Below are 26,781 nucleotides of genomic sequence, written 5' to 3' on the forward strand. Positions count from 1 at the left end.
ATTTAAAATTTACGTATCTTTTATAAAATGGAATATGAAGTTATTCCAGCAAAAAACGTTCGTCCCACTTTTGAGAATTTATTACAAATAAATACAATGAATACAAAAATTTATAGTGGGGCCCCCTAAATTCGGGGGCCTGAAAGCGTTGCTTCCAGTTCCTTCCCTGTAGTTACGCCACTGTGCTAAAGGCTTGCAAAATTAAATTCTTATGTTAACATTCACTAAATACTCAACAAATAAATTTGTAGAATCAAAAGTCAAAGTGTCAGTTAATGCTACCAAAAAGTGAAGAAATTAAAACAAATAACTACACTCAAAATATAGATTATATTTTAATGTTAATAAATAGATATCACTATTTGCATTTTTATTAACTCATCTAAATAAATAAATTAACTTTCTATAAAGTACATCATTTGTCAGCGCACTATTATACTTTTTACAATGCTTATAAAAACAACCAAGATTCCAATCTAAAATACCCATATATTAAAAATTATAGCATATTAATATAGATTGACAAAATTTTTATTTCTTGTTAGTCTTGACAATCTTAAATGGTTTTTATCTGAAAATTTATCTAATAAATCTCACATATGTTCACTACTCTTTCGCGGATTTCATACACATTTTATTTAACGATTGGACCACCAACGTCGCAAATAGCACCTACAACTATTCTACGTGTTGTATCAAGTGTTTAATGAATGTTTTATTAATAACACAGCGACAACGATCGCTCCACGACAGCAAGGAAAGCCGCTTAAAGCTAAGGCCCGCCGTACTTAGCTTAAAATATCCCGCCGCTTAATCGGAAACCTTAGACGATGAAGATGAAGATGAACAGCAGTCGAATGGCAATCGATGCAAGTCAGCAAAATGCAAACAAGCACAAATCCCACACTCGTATGTTAACTGTGAGTAAAAATGAATTACTAGATTAATGGACCGCATAAATCACATTATCGCTTCTACATGCAACAAGACCGAGTACAAGAAACCCGAACAAACTCAACAGGCAAAACGGTTTGGTGGTCAGCACCATCAGTCGTAGTATGCAAAGTGAATTTCAGAATTTATCGAACTATAGCTTTCTTGTTGTTGTACCACAAGCACATAAACATATACTCAGCTGTTGGCACAAGTACAAGTGACACTGATTCATTTCCACGGGCAAGTTGGAAATCCGTTTTCTTGCCATTTCATCCAATTTCGTTGTCTGGTTCTCCTTTTTTTTTGGCATAATGATTGGTTCAAATTGGTTGAGTTGCTCAGCATAAAACAACAACGTGAGTGGAACATGCAAATGCAAATGCAACAAAGACAAATCACACCTTCTGCATTTGCTGAACAAAATAAATCTCGTAATGAGTTACGATAAGACGACAATTTCGACAGCTTAACAAATCACCTGCAATTGATCTTGCAGAAATGTTCAAAGCAAATTTATTTGGTCTTTATTCGCCTCTTGTGTTGTTTCTACAGTTTGGTCGCTTTTTGCCGCAGATCACTTGCGGTAGATTTACTGCAAATTAAAGATGCAATACGCTTACTTTTGTAGATCACAAGCAACAAAGCCACAGTTGCCACAGTCAGCAGATCAACAGATCAACAGCGGGTGTAGTACGGTCGCTCGGAATAAAATTAAAATAAAAACATGACATTTATTGACTGTTCTGGTTAAAAACTGCAGAAAAATTGCTATTAATGCGATCGGTGATCGTGGCTTAGTTGATATATGTTGCTGTTAAAATTTTAACAAGTATTAAGCTGAAACCAACCAAAACTTGTTTGTTTTCCATTGAATCAATATCAACGTACCTGCATATTTGAAGTGCGACTAAAGTCAGCATAACTTTAATATATGTCAAGTCAATATCTTCGATATTTTAAGCTCTTATACTAGCAACAGGCTTAGTTGCACTACAGGACGCCTATGCACCTACGAATGTGTCTGTCTGTTACTGATCGCATAATTCACTCATTACAACTATTAATTTAGTAGCCTAACACCAAAGCGGACCAACCGCAGCGTTTTTCTTGAGTTACTGCGTATACGCAGCAGCATGAAAAATCCTTGCAAGTTACTTAGAATTTTCACTTTTAAATAGACCAGAGGAAAAAAGATGCTTTGCTCAAAAAGATGAGCATAAAAGCAAAAATATAGCGATAATGATCATGACAGCCTATAGTCAATGCATAAAAATGGTATATGTCTACCGCAGTTTGCCGTGTGCCAGGTACTGCAAGCTGAGGCCGCTATTTAACGTTTCTCCAAAATCAAAACCAGTGGCTAAATTGCAATAATAAGCCACTTTTTAAGCACTTTTTTCTGCAGCTCGCCACATAAACTTTTTACAACCGCAGTTGGTGGGCGATCGCCATGGCATAGAATGCATAAATGCATAAATGCTTGAGCTTAACAGTGAAGTTAAGTAAAGTTTGACATTCTAGAAAAATTGCTCGGTATTGTGTTGACCCCTATTGTGTATGTGCTGGGTCTATATATGCTCTATAACTACATTACGAGGTGGCAGCTTGTGTAACATGAGCTTTTCTCCTTTATGTCATTGTTTGTCGTTGTTCCGCACAAGATCATAGACTGATCGCGAAACAAGCATTCAGTCGTTCAATAGAATTACTCAGAAGAATTATGGTTTATTGATGACAAAATTCTTACTCACAAAAAGTAGCAATAGTCACTTAAGCAAATCGTGAGTTTAAAAGCCTTTAATGCAGATAGCACAATTCACAGAACAAAAGATCAATTTCAATTTTTATGACAACAAGCATTTTTATGCTGGACTCAGAATCATACTGGAATCAGAAATTAATGTATGTAGCCTGTCTTTAATCTATAACTGTTTAGTCAGTTTTAAAACAGTTTTGCTGTTCAGATTTATACCCATTCAAAAATAATATTTGTCATTTGGGTAAAATACTAGTGTTTAAATATTTTAATTTTAATAATGAATACTGATTATTAATTGATTTGATTGATTTGCCACTTCCAAATTTTAGGAACATCAGTTTTGTGTAAAATATATTAATAAAGTTCAAAAATTAAATGATGATGTGAATTAAAAACTAATTACCTGAAGAGTAACAAGTTTTTAAAAATCTATCTTGCAAATTTAAAAGTGCAGCCAAAAAACTTGAATCCAAAAGCCACCCATGGAACCCCCTAACCAGTTGATAGAACTGTAGTTTTAATAAGAACCGCCTTGCAATTACACTGTGATTGCATACTTTATCACTATTCTTATATTTCGTGGTCTATATCTGTAGAAAAAACGAGCCTTCTTTATAAAATTTAAATCCCCATATTTTTCCACTCCGCTTACTTGATCAGAAAATCATTGTATATCATAAGTGATGTTAAAATCAAATAATTTTTTTTATATATCTACATAAAAAGATATATAGGTATAAGTATAATAAATTAATTAATTGTTATTTATTTTTTATTTATTTATTTAAATACATTAAGGGACAACCCTTTTTTAATACGATCATTTTATTATAATATATAATATTTATTTTATTTTCGTATCCATATAATAAAATATATAGATATATTAATAATAATAATAATTAATTATTAATACGAGCAATTTATTAATAGGTTTTCTGATTTTCTCCGGCCTAGGTCGTTAAATTAGTACATAAAACGGACAAAAAAATTACACAATAATTTGTGTTAAAAATTTTTATATACAGTAACTCGAACCAAAAACAGTGCACCAAGGTTTTAGGGAGCAAATTACAATTCTACTTCCATAAATCGAACTTCTATAACTCGAATTTCTCTATAGCTCGAACAAAAATTTTGTTCCGTGCCGATAGGAATATGGAAAAGTGCATTCTTTTAGTCGAATTTTTGTTTTAAGTATAAATTGCTGTTAGGGAAAATCCCTTTTTCCAAACCAAATGTTAAATATTTTCTTTCTTATGTTGCTTCTTTGTGCAAATGCCAGTCGCTGGCAGCGTGGTTTCAAGAAAATAAAATAACTTCCAATGCTTAACCAATATATTATATTGAGCTTGACAATGAAATTTGTAGATCAAGCTTACCGACAGATGATTATATTATTGAGCACAATAGCTCTAAATTGCTGGATCCAATTCTAAGTGCAACGGAAAGTGATGATGAGGGTTCGGTGGATGTAATTGTTGATCAGCGTTTCATGAATGAAGTAGAAGACTCATTCAAAATTCTGAATTTATATTTGCAAATAAATAATACTACAACTGATGATCACTATAAGCATATGAATAATGTGGAATCTCTTTTTACTGAAAATAAGAAAAAAAAATAAAACACAAACCCTAATTTTTGATTGTTTCACTTTACTATAACTTCTGTACTTTATTTGATTGCAAATAAATAAATACATATTTTGAAATGTAATTCTAGTTTCTTTCAAAAATAAAAAAAAAATAAAAAAATTCTCTAACTCGAAGTCTCCATAAGTCAAACCTTTTCTTTGCAAAATTCGACTTGAGTTATGAAAGTTGGACTGTATATATATAAAATGTATCTTCAGTTTTGTGAGTGTTCGAGCCAGTGAATCGTAAACTCTTATGTTATATATATGATAATAAAGAGAGATATTTACTCCTATATGAACTCTCACTGGTGTCGTTCCTTATTCCTTTATGTATCGACTTTTTCAAAATTCAAAAACTAACTACAAGTTTATTAAAAAAATTTCATTTGCATAATTACAAAAAACAATATAATCATTTTAAAATGAATTATGATGCTTCATTAGAAGCAGTAAACGCTCGTAACAGTAAAAAGGAAGCAATTAAATTGATACGATCACTACATGATCAGAGCTAAATACTTGAAAACCAGTAGACTTTAAAGTGTTCAGATCACGTTAAATGTGTTCTGAAACAAATGAATCCCTCACATCACTATAAACAATACTTAATGAATCATGTCTATTTTTGTTTATTAAGATCTGTGGTTTTTTATTATTTAATTCGTCGAAGATCACAAACTGGCATGCGTGCATTGTTGAAGATTGGAGTTGCTGCGATGATGCTCAATGTCTTCGCGATCAATTAACGACGAAGTAGAATTAATTATGCGAAGAAGTTTTAATTGAAAATGACATTAAAGTAATTGGGAAGCGTTAACTAATGATATGAACTGGGCATGATCATGGTCAAAAGGGCGTGTGAAATTATTAAAAATTAAAGAGTGTTTAATGAATAATAATTAAAATTCATATAAAGCAATATTGGAGTAAATAAAAGGACAGAGAAACAAGTTATTTATTATTCAACAACGTATAGGAATTGCGTTAATGTAGAGAGATATTTTCACAACACAAATTATTTTTATTTAAATATAAAATGTCATTAATGGGGCCCCTTAAGCATTCCTTTCAACGAATGTCTTTGCGTGCGGTTAAAATGAGTTTTTATTCAATTCTTTTTCTTCATGTATTTATTATAATAATAATATATGGAAGAGGATTCGTTTTTTAATTTTCATTTCAATATGTTTGCGCATTTCGAAAACCACTCAAAGGCAGCAATGTCTGAGGAACGTTTTCAATTACGATTTTCACATAACGAATTTCAGTTGCTCAGTATTTTATTTTGTAAATTTTTATATGCATTTTATTGTATTTGCACAGCAGATATTCGTTTGAATTTGTGTTGGTGTCTGTAATTGTAGCGGAATATGCATTCGTCCTGGGTTTATTCTTTTTATATTTAACAAATATTTTAATTGCATTTTCTTGTATTTTACTATGTACGAGCGTACCGCCACCGAATTCACACTTCACTTTAGGTTTTGGCAGTTCAAGTATTGGTAGTTCAGCAGTTCAACGGAGTCTTCAGTTGCCTCATCCTTGCACCAGTGCAGCATCCTTTGCTATTTTAAAATTTTATCGTTTGGAAATTTTTCAATTTTCTAATGAAAACGTTGTGAATTGTCAACGCAGTAATTCTGTCGAAAAAGACGTGGTGTGCTGCAAGAAAAGCGCTGTAATTCGGCACAATTTTCGTCCTTTGTATCCTGACGACATCATTGCTTTACATATGAGTTGTAATTCCTGTTCTCTCTGCCTGTGTGCGGGTATTTTTATACAATTTCTATTTATTTATTTTTTACTTTCTCATGTATTTACTCCTTTTCTACTTATTGTATTTTATTCTGAAGAAATTATTCAGTAAATACTCATTATTCTTTATCCTTTGCCATTAAATACAATTGTCAACACGTAAGCAAATTGTCAACACACCGAAGGATAAAAGAAATTGGGTTTTCATTTAATTACTGTTTTTTTTTTTTTGTATTCATTGTTATTTGGTCGTAAAAGTCAAATTGATAAAAAGTAATGAGTTTTATGGTCCTGTGTCTGTAAGGGATGTGGCTATAAAGAAGGCAATATGTTACACCTGCAAAATTCTGTCATATTTAAAGAACTCCTTGTCTTTAAGATTTTTGAAGAGATATAGTTCGAGTCACAATATTAAATCAGCCAATCTTTGTGTGGCATATAAATACGGTAGTCGTTAACTGGAGAAATTAAAGACTTTTTTAACTATAATCATTTTTTTTCCTTCAATATAAGACAAAAAAGAATACAACATTTAATAGCATATTTTTATAAACATGTTACCGTACTTAAAATTCATCAAATCTAGATACATATTGTAATAAATACCCAAAAGCTAAATGAGGACTAATCAATACTAATTAGAAAGATACGAATAAATCCTCTTTCTTAAATAATCCTCAAGGAAGAACATTTCACAACCCTGACGACAATTCTGCATCGATTGAAGCAACTACTACAGTTACATAGTAACTGAAGTTACTGAAGTAAGACATTCCGACATTTATTAAATGCTCTTTCCAAATGGGTGCGTGTAAGCCTAAAATATATCATATAGACTTTTAGAAAAAAAATTGCAAACCATAAGCACAACCTTATCCTTTCTGATTAGAAAAGTCTCCTGATTAAAAAATTCATGAACAACAAAAAAAATAAAACAGAAAGATCGAAAAAAACTATATAACAAACATTAACAGAACAGAAAGAACGAAAAAAAACATATAATAAAATATTAAAACTTTCTATCAATGGTTTTGACAGCGGAGCTGTGGCGGTAATAAGGAGTGATATAGAGTTCTAGAAGTTTCCATTCGTGCACTATGTGGCTCTCTTGTCGATCGGCTCAGCACCAGGATTCTGATTAAAAGTAAAAATATCGAAGTTTGATGAAATGTAATCCTTTTTTCAATTTATTTAGATAAAATTTGATTTTAGAAAAAAACACAGCTTTCCGTTAGGTTCTTACTCCAATAGGACCACATTATATTGATTAAATTACAAATAAATTTTTTAATAATAGCTGCTGTTTTTCTTCTTTATATTTCATTTAAAAAGTTTTCCTTATATAGAGTATTTGCTTTTTTTATGAAAAGGAATACGCAATATTTATTGGAGACGGGTTCATGGAAGTGACTAGGTTTCTCCGTGTTGATTCTGATTAACTTTAATTTAAATCCACCCATCTTCCAATCCATTCTCACTCCCAAATGAGTCCGTCACATCCTCACTTATATATTCATCTTGTAATTCCTTTAAGATTATATGCTTTAGAGATACCTGTGGGTTATAATAACAACAACAATACATACGGCAAATATTAATGAATTTGAAACTCAAATCCCCCTATAAATTTTTTTCGTGATGTTGTTAGAACTATATGCTCTAGTATATTTACTAAATCAAATTTTGCAACTATAACTTTCTGCGGTATTCTGCGGTTGCACAAACTGAACAAATGTATTTGACCAAGCACCGTACTCACCTGTTAAGACGTTTTTCGGTTTCTAGAGCTGTAATTATCACTTAGCAGAAAGCTTTTTTAATAGATTGTCGTTAACTCGCCAAAGGTATTGAAATCGGTGTCTCAGTCAACTTGAGAAAAAGTGTATGAAGAATTTAATAAAGCCTGTAATGTCCTGACGTAATAGCATTACACTTGGGATCCTATTTTGGGGAAGACAAAATTGTTTTTATTATTTGATATTTTTTTGTGTTTCTTTAAAAGGAAAGTACAATATTTAAAATTGAGATAAGCACTCAATATAATAAAATATGTATAAATAATCCTTAAAATGAACAAATACTAATATGTGTAACTAATTTCATATTTTAAATTAATATTACATATATATCTTACAAATACTTTACTTCAGTTAAAAAATAGTAGTCATAATAGCAATTTCGTAAAGTATTATTAAAATATCAAGCATGTAAACAATATCTCAATAATAAATAATAAAAAATTAATTTTCCTTTTCAAAGCATAACAAAAAACTAAGATGAAAAACTCTTTAGATCCCAAGATTTAAGGGCGTATTTGTCATAAATCTAATTTTACTCAATGTTCCTGAAAATCACCACTGATACAATTATTTATAGCTAGATAGTAAATAACGTCTTAATAAGGATGACTACTACCCACCGCAGTACCAGTAAAAACAACTACAAGAACACACTTTAAAACCCAAATGAGTACAAAACCATACATAAAATTTTACAAGAAGGGCCACAAAAGGACACGCTCCTCTACAAAATAGCAATTTCTTTCAATTTTTGATCATTTGCTTTCAGAAATGGCAAATCAAAAAGCTATAAAACTTCAAAAAATACGTAATAAAAGAATGTTTGGATATAAGGATATAGCAACTTAAGAGCCCTTTTTAAATTGAAAAGAAAATGTATTTTTGAAAAAAAAACAGCAACGAAAATTTTTATTTTTCTAAAATGTTTTAAAGAAAATTCTAACGACAAATCCAGCGAGAAAAAAGAAAAATTTATGTTGCATAAAATTTTCAATGAATTTCCACTAACTTCAGTTGCGGCTCAATATGTTGAAATAGAGCCGTAGGATGTTGTAATAAGTATCACGAAGCACGTGGCTTATGGAGCGCAAAGAAGTCACCACCACAGAGCAAAAAGTATCCTGACAATTGAATTTTTGAATGGCCTCAAATATCGATGTGAAAAGGTCAATTTTAGAATTTTTGCCAAGCGCTGAGCTTATACGGTTTTACATGGTTTAACGAGTTTAAACTGATGAAATTTATAGCAAACTAAATCGTTTCGTTTTATTGTGTTTATATATATATATATATATATTTTAGTAAGCCAAAGGATTTGATTTGTGGTTATAAAATATAGACACGTGCTTGTGTTGAAATCAATGTGGAAGTTTAGTTTAAAATGTTTAATATTTATTGAAGCAATTATAATTGTCCTTCCAGAATGACAAATAACAGTGTGATGAGATATATGTAATTTTAGAAATATCTAATATACAGAGATCATGGATAAAAGATTTCTAAAAATTTTTGTTGGACAAAAGTATTCTCAAAACCTATTCCAATCAGTGCCATGGTTAAACCATCTTCATATTCATCCATCCAATCATCAACATCGTTTTTATTATAACCGATTTCAAAAATTTGTTTAAACATTGGTTTGGTTAAAGTAAGTTATTTAACGACATTATAAAATATTATCATGTAAATATAAAATATATATAAAATATTATTATGCTTTATAGCTCATGAATATTATATGTGTCCGTATATAATATATAAATCGTTATATACGTAAAATATAGTAAAATTACCTATATTTTAAATAATTTATAAAAGTTGGTTATAGTTTGGATATAACTTATATATAGAGCGTCAACGAACTCTTTCCATTTACTTCCGTCTTTAGCAAAAAATTATAACTGATTCCATGTCTTACCCTGAACAATGTCATCAATATTATATATATTCTAATTCAAGGAATATTTTTGAATTAATCTGCTATTATGGATTTGATCAGTTGTTTATTTGTAACAAATTGAACCCGAAATAAAAAACTGTTTAAATCACTTATCACCAGATATCCGTACTTTTCTATGAGTTGTTTGAGTTATACTCCTAGTAGCACAGTCTTAAAGTAAATATCTTTTATGAGATTGCCATACTTTATTCAATAAGAAGGAGCTGTTCTTATTTTTGAATTTTTCGCTGATGTCTGAATAAAATAAACGGCATCCTTATTAACATAGCATCACGAATAGCTAAGATCATCAATATTAACAATTGTAGTCATTAAAATAGTCATTATTTATTTACCTACAGCGTTCTCCACTGAACCAATGTTCCAAATAGCAAAATCATTTAAAGCATCCTACCCTAATAATACTTATCAAAACCAGTGCTGCCAGCTTAATATCAAACCGTTCGAAATATATACCCTTTAAAAGTAACATATATTACAAAAATTATATTTATATTATATTATAAAAATTTTAATATAAGATGTTATATAGATTCATTATATTCTTCACGCTTCGGGAATTCATTTCAATATACTTCAAAATTACTCAAAATTGAAATGTCAAAAATTAATCATCACTTTTTTTAAACTTAAAAAACTGTAAGCCGTTATTAAAATGGTGGTTTTCTAGAAGTAAGCTTTGAAACGCCCAGAAGATTCTACAAAATTAACTGTGATTGGTTTTAAAGCAACAATTTCCAAAATATGTGTTAGTCAGGAATCAGCAGTAGAAAGATTTTCTGATGCAAGCTGCTTTCGAGAAAGACTTAACCGTTCAGCTTGGTTGATTCTCTTGCTTGAGTATTTTCGGGAATTATTTTCTATTCATTAATGTCAATTTTTTTTCTATAGTAAATTTAACATTTCCATGTATCATGTCACACTCAATTGCCACGGTTAAAAGTTAAATAAATAAATACAAGTAAATATTTAAAAGAAAATTAAAACTGTATTAAGTCGCTCTAAGCCTTTGAGATTTCTATCGAGGTGTTTCTTTAAATTTGGTAGCTTCAATCTGCATTTTTGATGATTTAGTCAGAGTTCCATTTGCTCAACCATAAAGTTTCGAGTAGTTGGAGGAATGAAAACTTTGCGTTCCTCAGTTATTTGAAAGTGATTACGAAAAATTAGAGCGTGGAAAAAAGTGTTGTAAGACAAATTAATGATGATCATTTTTAATTTTTATATATGTATATAAAATATTTTAAAGCCAAATTGTTTTATCGTACATAAGCATGAATCATAACTGCGTATATAAAGTATTTCGACACTTAATCGTTTATATATAATTATTAAACAATATAAATATGTTAATCTGAATTGTCAGAACTACAGGTTTGAATATTTTTATTTCTGAGCTGATATTATTCACTTTTTCAACTAATTTACTTTGTAATCTAATATAAAAACGATGAACTAAAATGTTTACTTCTAAATTCCAGAGAAATCTAGAATAAAGAACCGTAAGCCTATTAAATATTAAAGGGCAATACGTTATTGGCTAGTCTTTCTATACATGATGATGTCTATAATTGTGTATCTAATTTATTTTAAAAGGTTTAAGAGAAGCTGGTTCAAATTCGCTTGCCCTAACATACTGACTATATGATCCAACGTTTTTCAGGCTGTGGTTCAGACCTTCGATATCTGCATTCGATTAAACATAATCAATGTGCTGAAAGTCGTCAATATTTGTATCTCTACAAGTAGCTAAGCGGCAATGAAAGCAATATTCTCTTGGAATCCTTTCAACTACTCTGACACGCTGCAGCAAATGTCAAACAAGAACAAAGCAATGTCTTACTGGGTACCAGGTCGCACATATATCAAATCAAATGAGTAGACGACAATATAGCAAGAGCTAAGTCAGTGATCCCATTCTGTGGACCGAATGTTTTTTGTGGTAACTCTATTAATATATCTGTTTTCTAACTTCCTCCGAATATCAATTAAAAAAATTTATATAACTCCATAAATCATATGTTTTATTAATTTATCAAAAATGTTTTCGTTCTAAACTCATTAATTTATATAATGGTATTAAAGTTACACTCGAGTGGGTAAATAAATAGTAAGTGATTATATTAATAAATTATAAATCATTAATGTATAACGAAAAATTTTTACCATTTTCTTGTTTAATGAAATCAGTACGTCCAAACTCTCTTAGTGAAGTTATTTATTTTTTTTTAAACCTATCAGACCTATTAGACCTAAATAAATTGTAAAATGTGTGAATTAAAACTTCAACAGCGCGTTAAATACCGAATACAATAAAACAATGTACTTTTGCCATTAATTTAAAAGGTATTTATTTATTTATTTTATGCATTTTTTAATCAGAAACGTTAGTGCCTACACTTGCTGATTTAATGTATAAATTCAGCCATTAATGGCTGAATAAGATTGATAAGTGCAGAAAACTACTTGTGGCATTGCTCTCTATTAACATTTTTACACGAAAGTCGCCGTAATATTTGTTGGGGAGAATTGCCTATTCTTTAGGTCCTCAATGTAACTGTTTTCGCATGACTTCGCAAAACAATCTAACCGCATTAACTATTTACTGTGGAATCAAAATATAAAAGTAATAATCAAAATAAAGCCTTTAATCAACTGATTTGCAATTGTCCGGTTATTGCTGTATCTATTACTTTGAAAATTTATATTTTAATCAAGGCAAATTTTTACTATTTCTTTATGACTTTAGGTTTACTGTGCTAACCTAGGAGACCTAGGACGTACGATAGTTCCTTCCAACAATGAAATAGTTTCAAGTAAAACTCCACTATACGAAATTCTTTAACATCTTTCTTTCTTACATTGGAGCAGTGCATATACAACTTCTATAGATTTTCCAGGTAATATGATACATACAATCACTATTTTACTATAGAATTACTATTTTATCACTATTTTACTAATATTAAGTTACTTTCTTTCTCATCTTAGAAGTATTATGCATTAATATATACTTTCAATAAGTTACTTATTGAAGCTATCTATTGTAATAAACGACTTTTATTTTAATTCAAATCGTGATAAACATAATGAATGATATTTATTATTATTCCAGTTATTTTAGACATAATAATTAACATTTAATTTAGTTCGCTTTATGATACACAAAATAAAACCCTTTTTTTATTGAAGTCGGCACTACAGTGTTGTATTTGGCCTTACATATAATAAAATAATTTTATTAATTGTACATTGAATGTTGTTAAAAAGAATAACAATTTTATACATTTTATTAATATACTAAATCGAAATGATGAGTTTGAATATCTATTTTACAATACAGAAATATATTCAGTTCTTATAAGACAATACTGTGAACAGAAAAGCTCATCCCGGATATAAAATTGTGAACAATTTCAAACTTCGAAATTTCGAAAAAATCGAAAACTATATATGACAGTCTCTGGTCATGTATATTTTCGGAAATATCTATACAGCATGAAAAAACAGAACAATCCAACAGTATATATTGCGGAATCGACTGAGAGGATCCTGAGCAAACTTTTTTCTACTGCAAACAATGTTATGAGAAAAGAACGTCACTAGAAGAGGAACTAGGTCAACTCACTGTCGAAAATATTATAGGGATAAAAAAAAGCAGGCAGGCGATTAACTGAAATAAAATTCCACAGTTTTTCAAAAATGTGCGCCAGAAGAAGTATGGAGAGCTAACATCAAGTAATAAGACGATCTTCCAAATCTACGTGAAGCATACGGCATGGATAACTAACGAATAACGGACCCTCCATAAAGTAATGCGAAAGCGGTCCCGAGGGTCCCAATATTGAAGAAAGAAAGGAATACTTTGGTTTGTATACTACATAGCATAAAAAAAATATAGTAAGGAAGAGCCAACGTTAACATACATTAGTATATGTTATAGTTATATATACACTACTCAACCAAACATATTATATACTTAACTCCACAACTTTGGAGCATTTGCTCCACTGTATTTGGTTCACAAATAGTGTTCACATGAAACTATCACTTCAACCAATCACAATGGTCGGCACCAATAAATTTAATTTTTTCCTATAAGTTCGCGAAAGGCGCAATCGGGGCGATTTAAATGTGATTTATAAAATAAAACTAAAATGTAGTAGTAGGCAATGCACAATACAAAGAGAAATAACAACAAATTTGCTGGCAAGTCAATCGAATAGTTCGGCGAAGACAATTTTCTATCTGGCCATGAGTTTGTATCTGCAAGACTTCGTAATTTCTAAGTACGTCTCATTGCCTATTTTCTTTATTTAATTTTTTAAAGGTTCAGTAGTCGTGAATTTTCTGTGGTTGTGTCGGCGTTGTTGTGGCTGATAACTTGTATGTAACAGGAGATATGCTCTACTGAACATGAGGTTCGATTAAATGTTAATGTTGGTTAACTTTAGGGTTTTTAAATATATGCGACTACATATTCGTATCATTTTGGCTTGTCTCACCTACCCACCGACTGAAGGTACAAGTGAACACATCCAATGTATGTATTTTTGTTTTTTTTTTTGTAATTCTTTATTTTTATGTATTTTGATTTTGTTTTTGTTGTTATTTCTTTATTTTTTGTAAATAAATTAATTTGAAGATTTGGCATAGTCGAGAAAAGCAATGATTCGGGTTTTGGCTTGAAGCTAGAAACGCCGGAATTGAAGCCAGTTAGAGTTGGAGCGCTGCGCAGGTGTCTTCTTCAGCCGAAGTCATTGTGTTTGTCTTTTGCACTTCACTTCACTTTGAAGCGCTCGGATGCACGGCTTGGGTTGCCTATTAAAGTGCGATTTGTTTAATGATTTTTACTACAATTTTTTCTCTTTCTACTTTATTTATTTAAATTTATATTTCATTTTATTTGTTTTAATTTTTTTTCCTTTTAATTCGATTTGATTTGCTTTCGGGTTTTTGTTTATATAAATTTCTCTTGGAATTACATGTGAAGCATCTCAAGTTTGAAATTAATTGTTTTATTATGCAAAAGTTAATGTTGAAAAAGCGTTATGGAGTAGGTTTATTGTATTTGGCGAAGTGAATATATTTCAGAAAAAATTGTTTAATAAAAATTTGCATTTAATTAATAGTCAAACAAATATAAATCTAACAAAATTTATACAAATAGCAGGAAAATCTGCTTATTATGCAAATAATGAGGGTTTTAATGTATGCCCTCTAATAACATTTTGCATATTATAATAGTTTACATATTTTTATGATAAAATATACTTATATATTATAATACGTTAATGTATATGCCATCATAAATACCGTAAAGTTCAAATCTGATGATAGTATTCTATATTTTAGCACGAATTTTATTGTTCAATTAATCCGTACGAGTACAAAACAGAGACAACTATATTTCTGTACTCATTTTTTTTTAATGAGTACAGAATATCATTAAAGTTCTTTGGATTTCGACCCTAATAATAAGCTAGGACAATGGAGTAGAAAATATTGTGTTAATGACTGATATACTAGTAATATTTTTTGTCAAGACAAAAAATCCTTATCCCTTCAATATTTGAGCGGACTACCTTATCGTCTGAAGATATTATTCTGAAAGACGGTAAAGCGGTATTTATTCTTCGGACGTCTTGAACCTAAATTTCATTTTGTGGCAACGTTAGCTTGTGCCACTGATTCTTGTAACTCAAGTAACTCAATTATTTATTTGAATCATACTATATTTCATCTTACGTAGTCTTCTTACCATTCCCTACTTGGTCGATAATTATAACGACACAGAATGTTCGTCCTTATTTGGTGCTGGTACTCAGTGGCTGTTCCTTGACCGTTGCAATACATTTTTAAAAATAAACAGTGTTTTAAGATTTATGTATTTATTTATTAATATAGTATTTGATTATTATGTTGACAATAATTATCAACACTACTATAATACCTACATATAAAACTTGATCTCTGGTTGATTTCGAAAATTATTGGTTATAACAAAATTCTTGCTGGATTGTGCCAAGGGGAAGGGGATTTACTATAAAGTAATTTTTGTAGAGGATTTTTGCAATTCACTAGATTAATTTTAATTCAAATTATTAGCAATTTTATTTACGTACTTATGCTTTTGTTTATAAATGTGCATATATAAAAAAAATTTTTCTTTCTGGAGTTATATAAAAAGAATTTTATTTATGTAAAAATAAAATAATAAAAAAAGTCAGAGATTTGTAATAGGATACTATATAATACTGTATAAAAAAATCTTATACTACATGTTGCTTCCACCATTTATCTGAAAATTTATTTGGAATATAAAGTCAAATATATAAATTCTTCCTGTCTTATTACGATTCGATTATCACATCATCTATCCAACTCTTCAATATTTTTTTGGTTAGAACTGCATTCTTTTTCCATATTTTTTTAACGCTGGGAACATTTATATTATATAATATGTTAATAGTAATAATTCTGTATTTTTACACATTTGTAATAACTTAATAATAAATAATAATAAATCATTTCTACAGATTCTTCTCACTCGAGCATTAGAGCTATCCAATCCCACACATAATGTGTAACCTAACTACCTTTCTCGTCTCCACAAATGTCTTCAATATGCGGCGGATAATTTTGAGTATAAGGGTAAGTGACTTCTATAAAAATTATTATTTGTAGTGTATATACAATTCATATAAATATGTATATAATATATATATTTACGTAGATAAATATAGAGTTGGGTTTATTAGGTAGACCCATCTAGCATTTTAAGATAGGTACCACTGTAACTTTAGCAAAAAAGGTGCAAATAGGGGATTCTTGGCAGAAATGACGAGGCGAATTTCATGTCAAATGGAACCGCACACAAAAAAAAACTATCAGTTCTACTCAATGAAAATCTTTAAAGTTATAGAAAAAAATATTTCTATTCTGCCAAAAAGTGACAATGTTGTGAGCAATTTGAATTCAAATGCTCATTAGACCGTACTCTTTTAAAGAACTCTATGGTAAAGCAGCAACCGTAAAGCCAATTGTTCATAAGAATGGTATACCGAACTTATTATTTCAACAAGATGGCGCATAATCTCATACACGTCGAACTAATCGATTTTTTTAAAGCTATAGTTTCCTGGTGAGTCTATATCAAAAAATGATCATTTTGACTACCCTCCGTGTTGACACCCTCGACTACTTCTTCTGGAGCTACTTGAAGTAAAAGGGTTACACCAACAAGCCATGAACGCTATACCCATTTGAAGCCAACATACAATAGAAAATAGCCGCCAGAACGTCCAAAACATTGTTAAATAAGATCGAAAAGTGAATACTTGCCTTAAGCCAAATTAAATGTTTTTTAACTTGAACAGTAAAAAAAGTATTTTTTTTGAGATTTGTTTCTTAAATAAATGAGTCCAACTAATTTAGCCAACCCTGTATTTGAGACTTACATAGCGTACTTAACTGAAACATTTTTATCTATAAATGCGTTCATCTACTTCATTACAAAGTCTTAACTAATTGACTTTGCTATTATTTGCTAAAAACTGCCATTAAATGGAAAACATAAATTTTTCCGCATTTTAATTATTCAGTTGTAAATTTTCTTTATATAACTACATTTTCCCTTCATTTATTTATTATTTTTCATCATTCTTGCATTAATTTCTTATTACATAAAATGTAACAGGCTATGCATATTTATGTCCAACTTTTCCATATTTTACTATAATTACACTTGCTCTGTTCTATCACGCGAATCTGGAATATCTTAACAACTTCGATTTTTTTAAACCTATTAGCGCATACACACATACATACAAACATCCATGCATTATGTTCCATTACATTATAAACACTGGAGTTCATAGCGAATTCTTAAGGGTCTGTTGTTGGAGTTTCTGCTGTTGCTGCCACGAAGAGTGTTTCTCACAGTGTTGGTTCAATTATAAAGAAATAATTTGTTCGAACACATAAATCAGTAAAATGAATGTTCTGCAAAGTGTATTTCGATTTCTGCCACTGCTGCCATCGCCATTTGCAGCACGACTTTGGCACAGCTCATGGATTTCCCACATGTGGACGTTAGTGTAACTGCCATGTTTCCAACAGCAACTTTGTCTGCGACTTTCTCTTCTTGGCGGAAAATGGTGAATGTTCCAAGACATTAAAAACTTTGATGATTCTTAGTTGCTTTTATTAAAATGAGAAGTAATTTATTATTGTTCAGCAGAAAAACAAAAACAATAATAAACGAAAATAAAAGGTTTTATTGAAAAACTTTTTTTAATTGATATTGTATTTATTTTTTAAAAACTTTTGTCAGTTTGTATTATTCCACATTAATTAAACAAAACTTGAGCACTAATCTTTCGAACTTAAGCAGAAAAGATTCATAAGATCTTTCTTTCAAGTCTTTCATGTATCTAATTACCGTAACTCATATCTGTTTCAAAGCTACAAACAATTATTCTACAGGAAATTGAAAATTCATAATAAATAAAATTTTTTAATTCCTTTTATATATTACTGAATAAAAAATTGCAGAAGTAGATTTCCAAATTATATCTCCAAAAAGTTTTAAGCGAATTCATAAAAACTAAAAAAAATAAATTTTAATTTTCCGTTTACAGCACGAGCTATTCCAGCATTGTGATCTCAATAAAATTTCTGGTATGCTCCTTGATCAAAACCGGCCTTCTATTTTCCAAAAAAATATTAATTCATTTTCTAATTTTAATTTTTTTTGCCGAAAGTGACGTGTCTTACAACGAAAAGAAGCTGAGAAGGGTTCCAATAGAAATTGAAAGACAACAACAAAAATTTTAGTTAATTTATTGAAATTTAGCTGACCATACAAGGCTTATTCGAGTATTGCCAAGTACTCATTATTAGTGATTTTATGAAATATTTGAATTTTTCAATTAGTTTATATTCTGTATACAATTTGTTTGGACCGTTTCGTTTGCTCTGCAATAATATATACTACGACGTTTTTGAGTTGGTATGTCCGAATTTTTTAGTCGGAAAGCCACATATTATCCATCTCATATGGTAAACTTTCAATATTTTAGTTTTTGAATACAAGTGTTAATACTAACATTAAAATATTGGGTAATATAAAAAGTATTCACGATATTTTATTGTTAGATGGTGTTGGTATTTAGGTATATGTCTGAAAACACTTAATATTATGTCAAATGAGATTGCTTTGTTTGATACTTTGTTTTATTCTTTGATGAAATTTAAAAAAAAAAAATTTTTAATATAGTAAAAAATTCCGAATATTATCGAATATATATATATATATTAGTAATATATCTATATCAAGCAATTTCTTTTATTAAGTCACTAGCCTACAAAATCAATTGTATTATCTCTGATAAAATATCGTGGAACTACAACATTGTTCATTTATGTATGGTTTTATTAGTTTTTCTGATACATATAAGAGATCTTTGTACTACAAACTTACAAAATACACTTTTATAAATAATCAACATCAAATTTGTTTAGCATACACCACCTTAATCCTTAATCTTACTGAATGATGAGCTATTCATTATACGACTTGTAATCATAGCCCTCATCATAACCCTCATCATAACAACTTGATTGAGATATTCCACCGTCGAAATCGGAATTCGTCACACATGTATTCATTATCTCACAATGCACTGTAAGAGCGGATGTAAGCAGACTAACACCGGTAAAATTTTGAAAAGTTCCCACTCGTTTACAATATATTTCTAATCCAAAATTTTTGTTTGTATTAGACAGAAGTTCTGCCTATTTAGCATATAAAACGATGTTTTCATAGCCATTGATTTCCATACTGTATTATTCAATCTCGAATTATACCAAAAACGATTCATAAGGTCTTTCTTTCAACATTTAAGATGGTTCCTAGTGAGCTCTTGCAAAAAGCAAGTTTAAACTTTCATGATACTAGTCTTTATTGCAATGGACTAAGCGTCGAAAGGTAGAAATTGGTGGCAGCTTGAATTCATTATCTTATAAATTCTTTTGAATTATTATTTTATCGTAAAGTTGCACCTATGTATGTGAAGTAATAACACTTTAAAATATGGAGGATAATATGTTATGCTTATAGAAGAGAATGCAACGTATAGTGTTTTTTCAGACTACTGCCGAACATAAATGTTAGGTAAATATAATTTTATTCTTGCCTTTTTATTTGTCGTCATATATAGCCATTTACACTGTCGTCTTCGAATCTGATTGAACTATTATATTGTGAGATGTAACATAAAAGTCATCTATGTCTTATAAAATGTTAGTCACTGTTAGCCCCTCATATCAGCAGCAAAAGAAACAGTGTGACACTTGAACTCTCTAAAACCACCTTTTAGGATGGGGTACAGTTGAGTGTAACCCACCTTGGGCCGTACAAAATATCCAGCTGAAACCACATTTCAATAATCATGTAAAGAAAGAGATATGAAAAATTTAGTATTTTGATTTCTAAATTTATGTAGGCTAAGAGTGAGAACTTTAATTACGTTATATTTTGAAAGCTGTAATGGGTATTTAAAAGAAATTGAAGTTATTAAACAACGGAATTGTGAGACCCATGAGTAAGACCTTAGAGGAGCTCAGTGGCAATATATCACTCTTGGATACACTTATGTTTATATATAATATATCATAATAAGGAACCGATAAAAGCAAAACTTATTTGAGTATATTGAATTATTTGAATAATTCAATACAAACAGACGACTTTTGTTATACAATTTAATAAGTATTAGTGTGTATTCAATGCATTATTCTAGAGAGGAGCTTGAGGTCGAAAATTTTGCAAGATTATATATCATCCGTTCTATCGCTGATTACATTGTTTGACTTTCCTAAACATCGTTTTATATTGTTATTTGAGGTTGCTGAACTGTAAATTGTTTTTTGTGCGTATCATATTTTCCTGGTTTTCCTGAAATCATCTCTCTGGAGTATACGGAGATTTCTCGCCTGTTTGAAATCGACATAAAGTAAATGTGAGATATATTATTTTCTTTAAGTAAAAAAGTCAACATACTTATTTTGTGAATTTATTATCTATTAATGGTATTAATTGGTAGATATACGATGTTTAATTCTCTAGAAGTAACCACAAGTAAAAAGTCGGGGCACTTGTTTTTTAAATTATATATCTCTTAGTTTGATCCATTGTAAAATATTACGATCCATCGGCATATATCCATTATTCTTTCTATCACCTTACGTTATCAATAAAAGTGTCCATTTATTTATAAAGTTGGTTAAGAATGCCGCCATACATTATTGCCAATATCAAACAAATAAATCGTTCTAGTCGTTGCCTTGTCGTGAAGTACGCAACCAAACGCAAATTTTTTTTAATGACAAAGACGAGCCAACCTAACATGAATGATCATAATTTTAAAGCTGTCAAGACGCTTCTCTTTTTTCCGTCTCTTTTTAATTTCTCTTCCACCTTTTTAATACATAATTTTTTATTTATTTATTTTGTATTATTTCGTTTTGTTTTATTATTTGCAGAAATCTTGCTATCAGTTTTTTGATTGGTTCAAGCTGGAATTTTTAACGAGCTCTGATTTTTTTACTATTATTATTATGATTTGTATTATTATTATTATTTTTGTTGTTTTTGTTATTCATAGTTGGAGTGGTAGTGGTAGTGGTAGTGAATAACTACCAGTGGTGTTGTTGTTGCTATGTTTATTTGTTTTTTTAAGAGCTCTGCTATATGAAAGCACTATCAACTTTATTGCCAGGTAAACTTCAGAGACTTACAAACAATCACACACTTCGCCGGACAGAGAATTTAGCAAAAAAGAAATATTTTAACACTCGAGTGGTTGCACATATTAAATTAGTCGTCAGCTATATAGTATATACCATACGTATGTCCGTACGCATATGCGGTACATACGATTTCTTTATAGAAGGGTGTGTATGTTCGTAGATACCAACCAGTATGTGGTAGAGTATATTACTTTAAGGCGGCTTTCGCGGACACTCTAATACCAAACAAAACGTGACTTCGATGTTTATACCAAGATTAGAAAATTTTAATGGCGAAAACAATCATAATTTCAAGAAGATTTCTGTTCAAGCGTCTCCTGCACTTTCCGTATAATATTAAAATATCCATGAGAGCATTAAAGTTTATAGTTGATTTAGCGAAAAACGTTTATTATATGCACATAGTTCCACGGGGTTCGAGATGTCAACTAAAAAATTAAGCAATAAATTAAATTTTAAAATAAATACAAGAAATCAAGCGAAGAAAATGTTTTGTATTTAGGAATAAGATTTTACCAACATTTAATATTTATTAGAGAAATAATTTATGGGTTCAACATAATTTTAAAATAATCCGTAATAAATGCAAATTTTAAATAGCTGTGAAATTAAAATAAGAAAACTCAAATTAATCGGAGTAAATTCACTTCAGAAACTCTAGATATTCCTAGAAGTCATACTTAACTTCTAATGAAAAGATTCTATTAAATTAATATGTATTAGGAAAAAAGAGTTTGAGAAGATTTATTTGACCTAAATAACATGTGTGAATACATTTTCTCTAAAAAGGAAAAAGAATAACAAAATGTTTATTTTATTATTTTCAATTATTTAAAAAAATAAATTAAAAATAATAATTGATGCTCCATATCAAATAAAACCAGTAAATATGTTTTAAAAATATACTTAAAAACATTTGGCTTCCTTGACATAACAGTCCTTACGGAAAGCATGCCAATCGCACTATGTAGTCGGAAAGATATACTTCTTTGATTATTGTAGTTTTTTTAATTTATATCACATAAAAACAAACATGTGTTTTGGATATGTATATATGGTATATTTTATAATTTAATATTTATTTATTTATTCTAAAGCAAAATGTACACTACAAATAAAATATTATATTCAGCCGATGGTTCTTGCATTCTTTAACAGGCTTTGAAGAATGTTAGCTAATCGCGCTATATTGTTGGTTCTTAAATTGTTATTTTACATTTATTACGCATATTCTCATAAAGTTATTATTACGTCTACCTATACATTGTCTGCTAGCCATTCGGGAAAGGGGATAGAATATTTCTGTCATAAGAGGCCACTAAAATCCAGATGGCAACACCCGACTCTGTTTGATATATACATGGTAGTGAGTGAACTTCACTTGCAGTACCCGACCGAAGGCGTAATTTTGTTACCACAGGGATCAGAAACCCATAGTTTTGGCTTTCCAAACCAATTGAGGTTGACCCTTTTAATTGAGGTATCGTGGTGACTATGATTAAAATTCAAAGATATGCGGATAGGATGTCGGTTTTAATTACCTTCATTCGTTATGGAGTTGCATGTCACATCCGTGTGTTGTGTCCTAAAAATCAATTGAGATTTAGATGGGCCCTACCGTAATCCAAGAAGGAAACTATATAGCTTCTATTGTATAGCTCAACTGATATGGGCGGAATTCGGTAAAATTACAATGGGTCGCTTGTCGCATAATAATGATACGTATATTAAAAACACCATATTGTAAAGCCCTAATGATAAATAAATATATTAAGAACTATTGACTCTCCATTGTCAACGTACTCATCGTTTTTTTCTCAGGTGAACTTATGCTAAATATTTTTCCCCATAGTCTGTTTTCTGGTATTCTCATAATATAACCAACGAATTTTAATCTCTGTTTAATCGGACTACAAGTCATAATTTCTGCTTCAATAAACTGACACATGCCAATATTGACATTTACTTTATCAGAAAGTTTCATTAGGTTTTTTATTATAACCACTTATCATTTCTAAGCAATTTTTTAATTGTGAATTATGAAAAAAAAAAATATTTAGAAAATGAAATATCATTCAACTTTGTATGTTCCCTCATCATTAAATCACCTTGTTTTCTTTCAGAGTTTTTTATTTAGTTTTCCACATATATTTTTGTCTTTTTCCACATATTTTTTTTTTCTTTTTTTCTGTTCATCAATAATTCTTTGCTTATGCAACAATTGTCAATCACCATGTAAGTACAATTGTAATCGTATATCTTGCTTGATTCACCCTCACCATTCATTAATATTCTGTATATCCTGTCAACTTCTTAATTACATGTCAAACCTCAATGCTGCCTCATCGCACCTGTAGAACAAACACACATTTCCTCGCTCAACTATTATCGTTGATGACTTTTAATAGTGCGGCTGTTTGAATTCGTTTTACGATTCCATTCGCTGCCCCCATCGATCGACCCTCAGCAAGTCAATCGATCGAACTTCTTACCAGAAACACCATCGGCATTTTAATTGAAATGGAATGCGTTTGGCGTTTGCGCATGATTGATTTAGCGCGCGCGTTTCGATATTTACAAAGACAGGGAAACTCAGGGAAACGGTGGCAGTCGAACGGACTGCCAGACACATAAGCCAACAACCTGTTTGCTTTGATCCTAAAACGTGTGCGTCTACTACCATTGCATACGAGAGAGGCGCAACCGTTTTATGGTAACTGTTTCCAAGCCACTTTTTTCCTGACGTTTTCTTACTGAGGGAATTCCTTGTCCGCTGGTATGTTTTTTATCTGAAATGCAATAACCAACATTTACACCTGTCCACAATGTAACGAATTCAATACGAAATGCACCTTTTCCCTCATTGAATATTTCTGATCGTGTCCGTTAATCTTTTTGGTGCATTGGCTAGGTTAATTGGTTGTAACAACTTTTCGTTTCACTTCACAATTAATTTGCATTATTCGAGCATTAAAAAATTCACTTGCTCCGAAATTTACTGATTACTTACTTTATTTAAGAAAGAATTTAATGCATTATGCATCAATTTTATCTTCAAATTTTTAACATTTTTATTTCAACCTGGAATTATCTTTAAGAATAATAGTATGTACAAAACTCGAGGAGAAAATATTTTGAAGACGTGATATAACCATTTTTAATTAATATTGATTATTTATAACTTCGATTTCTTATTTCTTACTCTTCCTATATATTGGTATTATTTAGATACTCTGAATATAGATTATGCAATTAACACTTCATAGAAAGTCGTAACACGCAATAGGTATTCTTTAAATTTATTGCACAAATAATGTTTTCGTCAATAAGAAAGCAATTATTGAAATGAAGTATTGTATTTCGCCCAGTATAAGAGCCTGGAAGGTCTTAAAATCATACCCAAGGTTTTAAAACTATATATAACGAGCAGATGATAACAACCAAGCCCTTGAGGTAACTTTAATTGGATTTTCTTCATTTTATTTACTAATATGTCTTTCATTAAAAGTTTTCTATATCTTAAACCCAAAAAAGTGTAAGGGGGTACATAAGATTTAAAGGAAACATCATGAATTATATATCTTCTTCATAAGTTCAACGAGCTACGTTTATTTAGTCCTGTCTGTTTCTCCCTCTACCTATTTCAGTTCTAACTAGTCCGTCAGCTTATGAAACTTTACATAAATTCAATTCAGGAAGGAATTTTAATTATCAGTTTGGTCGAAATTGAACCTCTAAATCTTATAAACTGAATACTTGAGTATCAGTTTTTTCATTTTAAATTAAGATTTTAATGAGGGTTATTATCTCTAGTTAGACAAACGGCTACTCTTAGTTCACAAAAACTTTTATTTATCCGTTCGATGGGAACAGCATATCAGATTAATTATGTCCTCTTGTATACTTTGATAATAACTTTGTCATCACAACTCTCTCCAGTTGGGAATGTAAGGCAGTGCTGATCACAGCGCAAGTGGGAATAGCATCATAAAGTCCAAACAGAAGTGTGTAAGATGGTTAAAAAATCGCGACCGGAATCTATTCCACAACATCTCCTGTAGTACTTTTCTTCCGGCGCTCATAGAGACACCAGAATACCTGTTCTGTTCATGTCCAGACTTATCTAGAACTAAGTTTAAACGTTGCTTTAATTCTCGCATTTATTAATGCTTCCGGCTGGTTCTTGCATAACCATTATTCTATCCAACTTTACGAGAAATGATAGATACAAAACGGCTTTTAGCTATTTGAGGAAGACATGCCTTCCACCATTTAACCTAGGAAATGAAATGTGATAGCGAATGTATTTCTATTTATATAAGAAATTACGCAATATATTATTCATATCGGTTTCAATTTATTTATAGCTTGCATATATATTTCCGTTAAATAAACTTTTTTATTTTGGAATATATATATCCTTATTTTGGAACTTTGGAATATTTTTTAAGATTAAATCTATGTAATAAATATGGTATTGCTTGGGTTAAATTTAGAAGTAGCTGGCATATAAACCTGCGATTTAAAAATGTGTTTGTTTTATGATAAATATTTTATAAAATCCATTTTCGAACCTTCAAATTATAATATGTGTTTCAATATGCAATAGTTGTCAAACAATTCAAATTTCCTATCATTCTATCAATAGTAGATTAGTCAATAGTAGATTAGGTGGGTTATACCGTCGATCCCAAACGATCCACTTAGGCCTATAGGCCCATTAAAAAGTCAAGGGTTAGAAACACTTAGAACCTTTGGCTAAGCTTATAATGCTATTCTGTGGGAGATTTTACAGTTCGCCAAGATCCTTAGAAAAGAAAGCTCTTAAAGTGATAAGGCGGCGCCGCTCATATGCCGATGGAAGGTACTTTCATCGTCCTTTCCATAACTGCGGCAGATATGATTAAATAGGTAGATTTAATCTTCTGGCATGGCTACCTAAAATACAAATGTCAATAGTCATAATAGTGCAAAACAATAAGAAGTTGAGCAGAAACTAAAATAGTTTTAAAAAAAATACCTTTTTCCACTATTTAAAGCATTTAATTCATCACCAGCCTCTTTAATGCTGCCCAAACACAACCTATCACTTTTACCTATCGCCCAATAATATTTCATT

Source organism: Teleopsis dalmanni, chromosome 1 (assembly GCF_002237135.1).
Source record: "Teleopsis dalmanni isolate 2A chromosome 1, ASM223713v2, whole genome shotgun sequence".
Taxonomy (NCBI): Eukaryota; Metazoa; Arthropoda; class Insecta; order Diptera; family Diopsidae; genus Teleopsis; species Teleopsis dalmanni.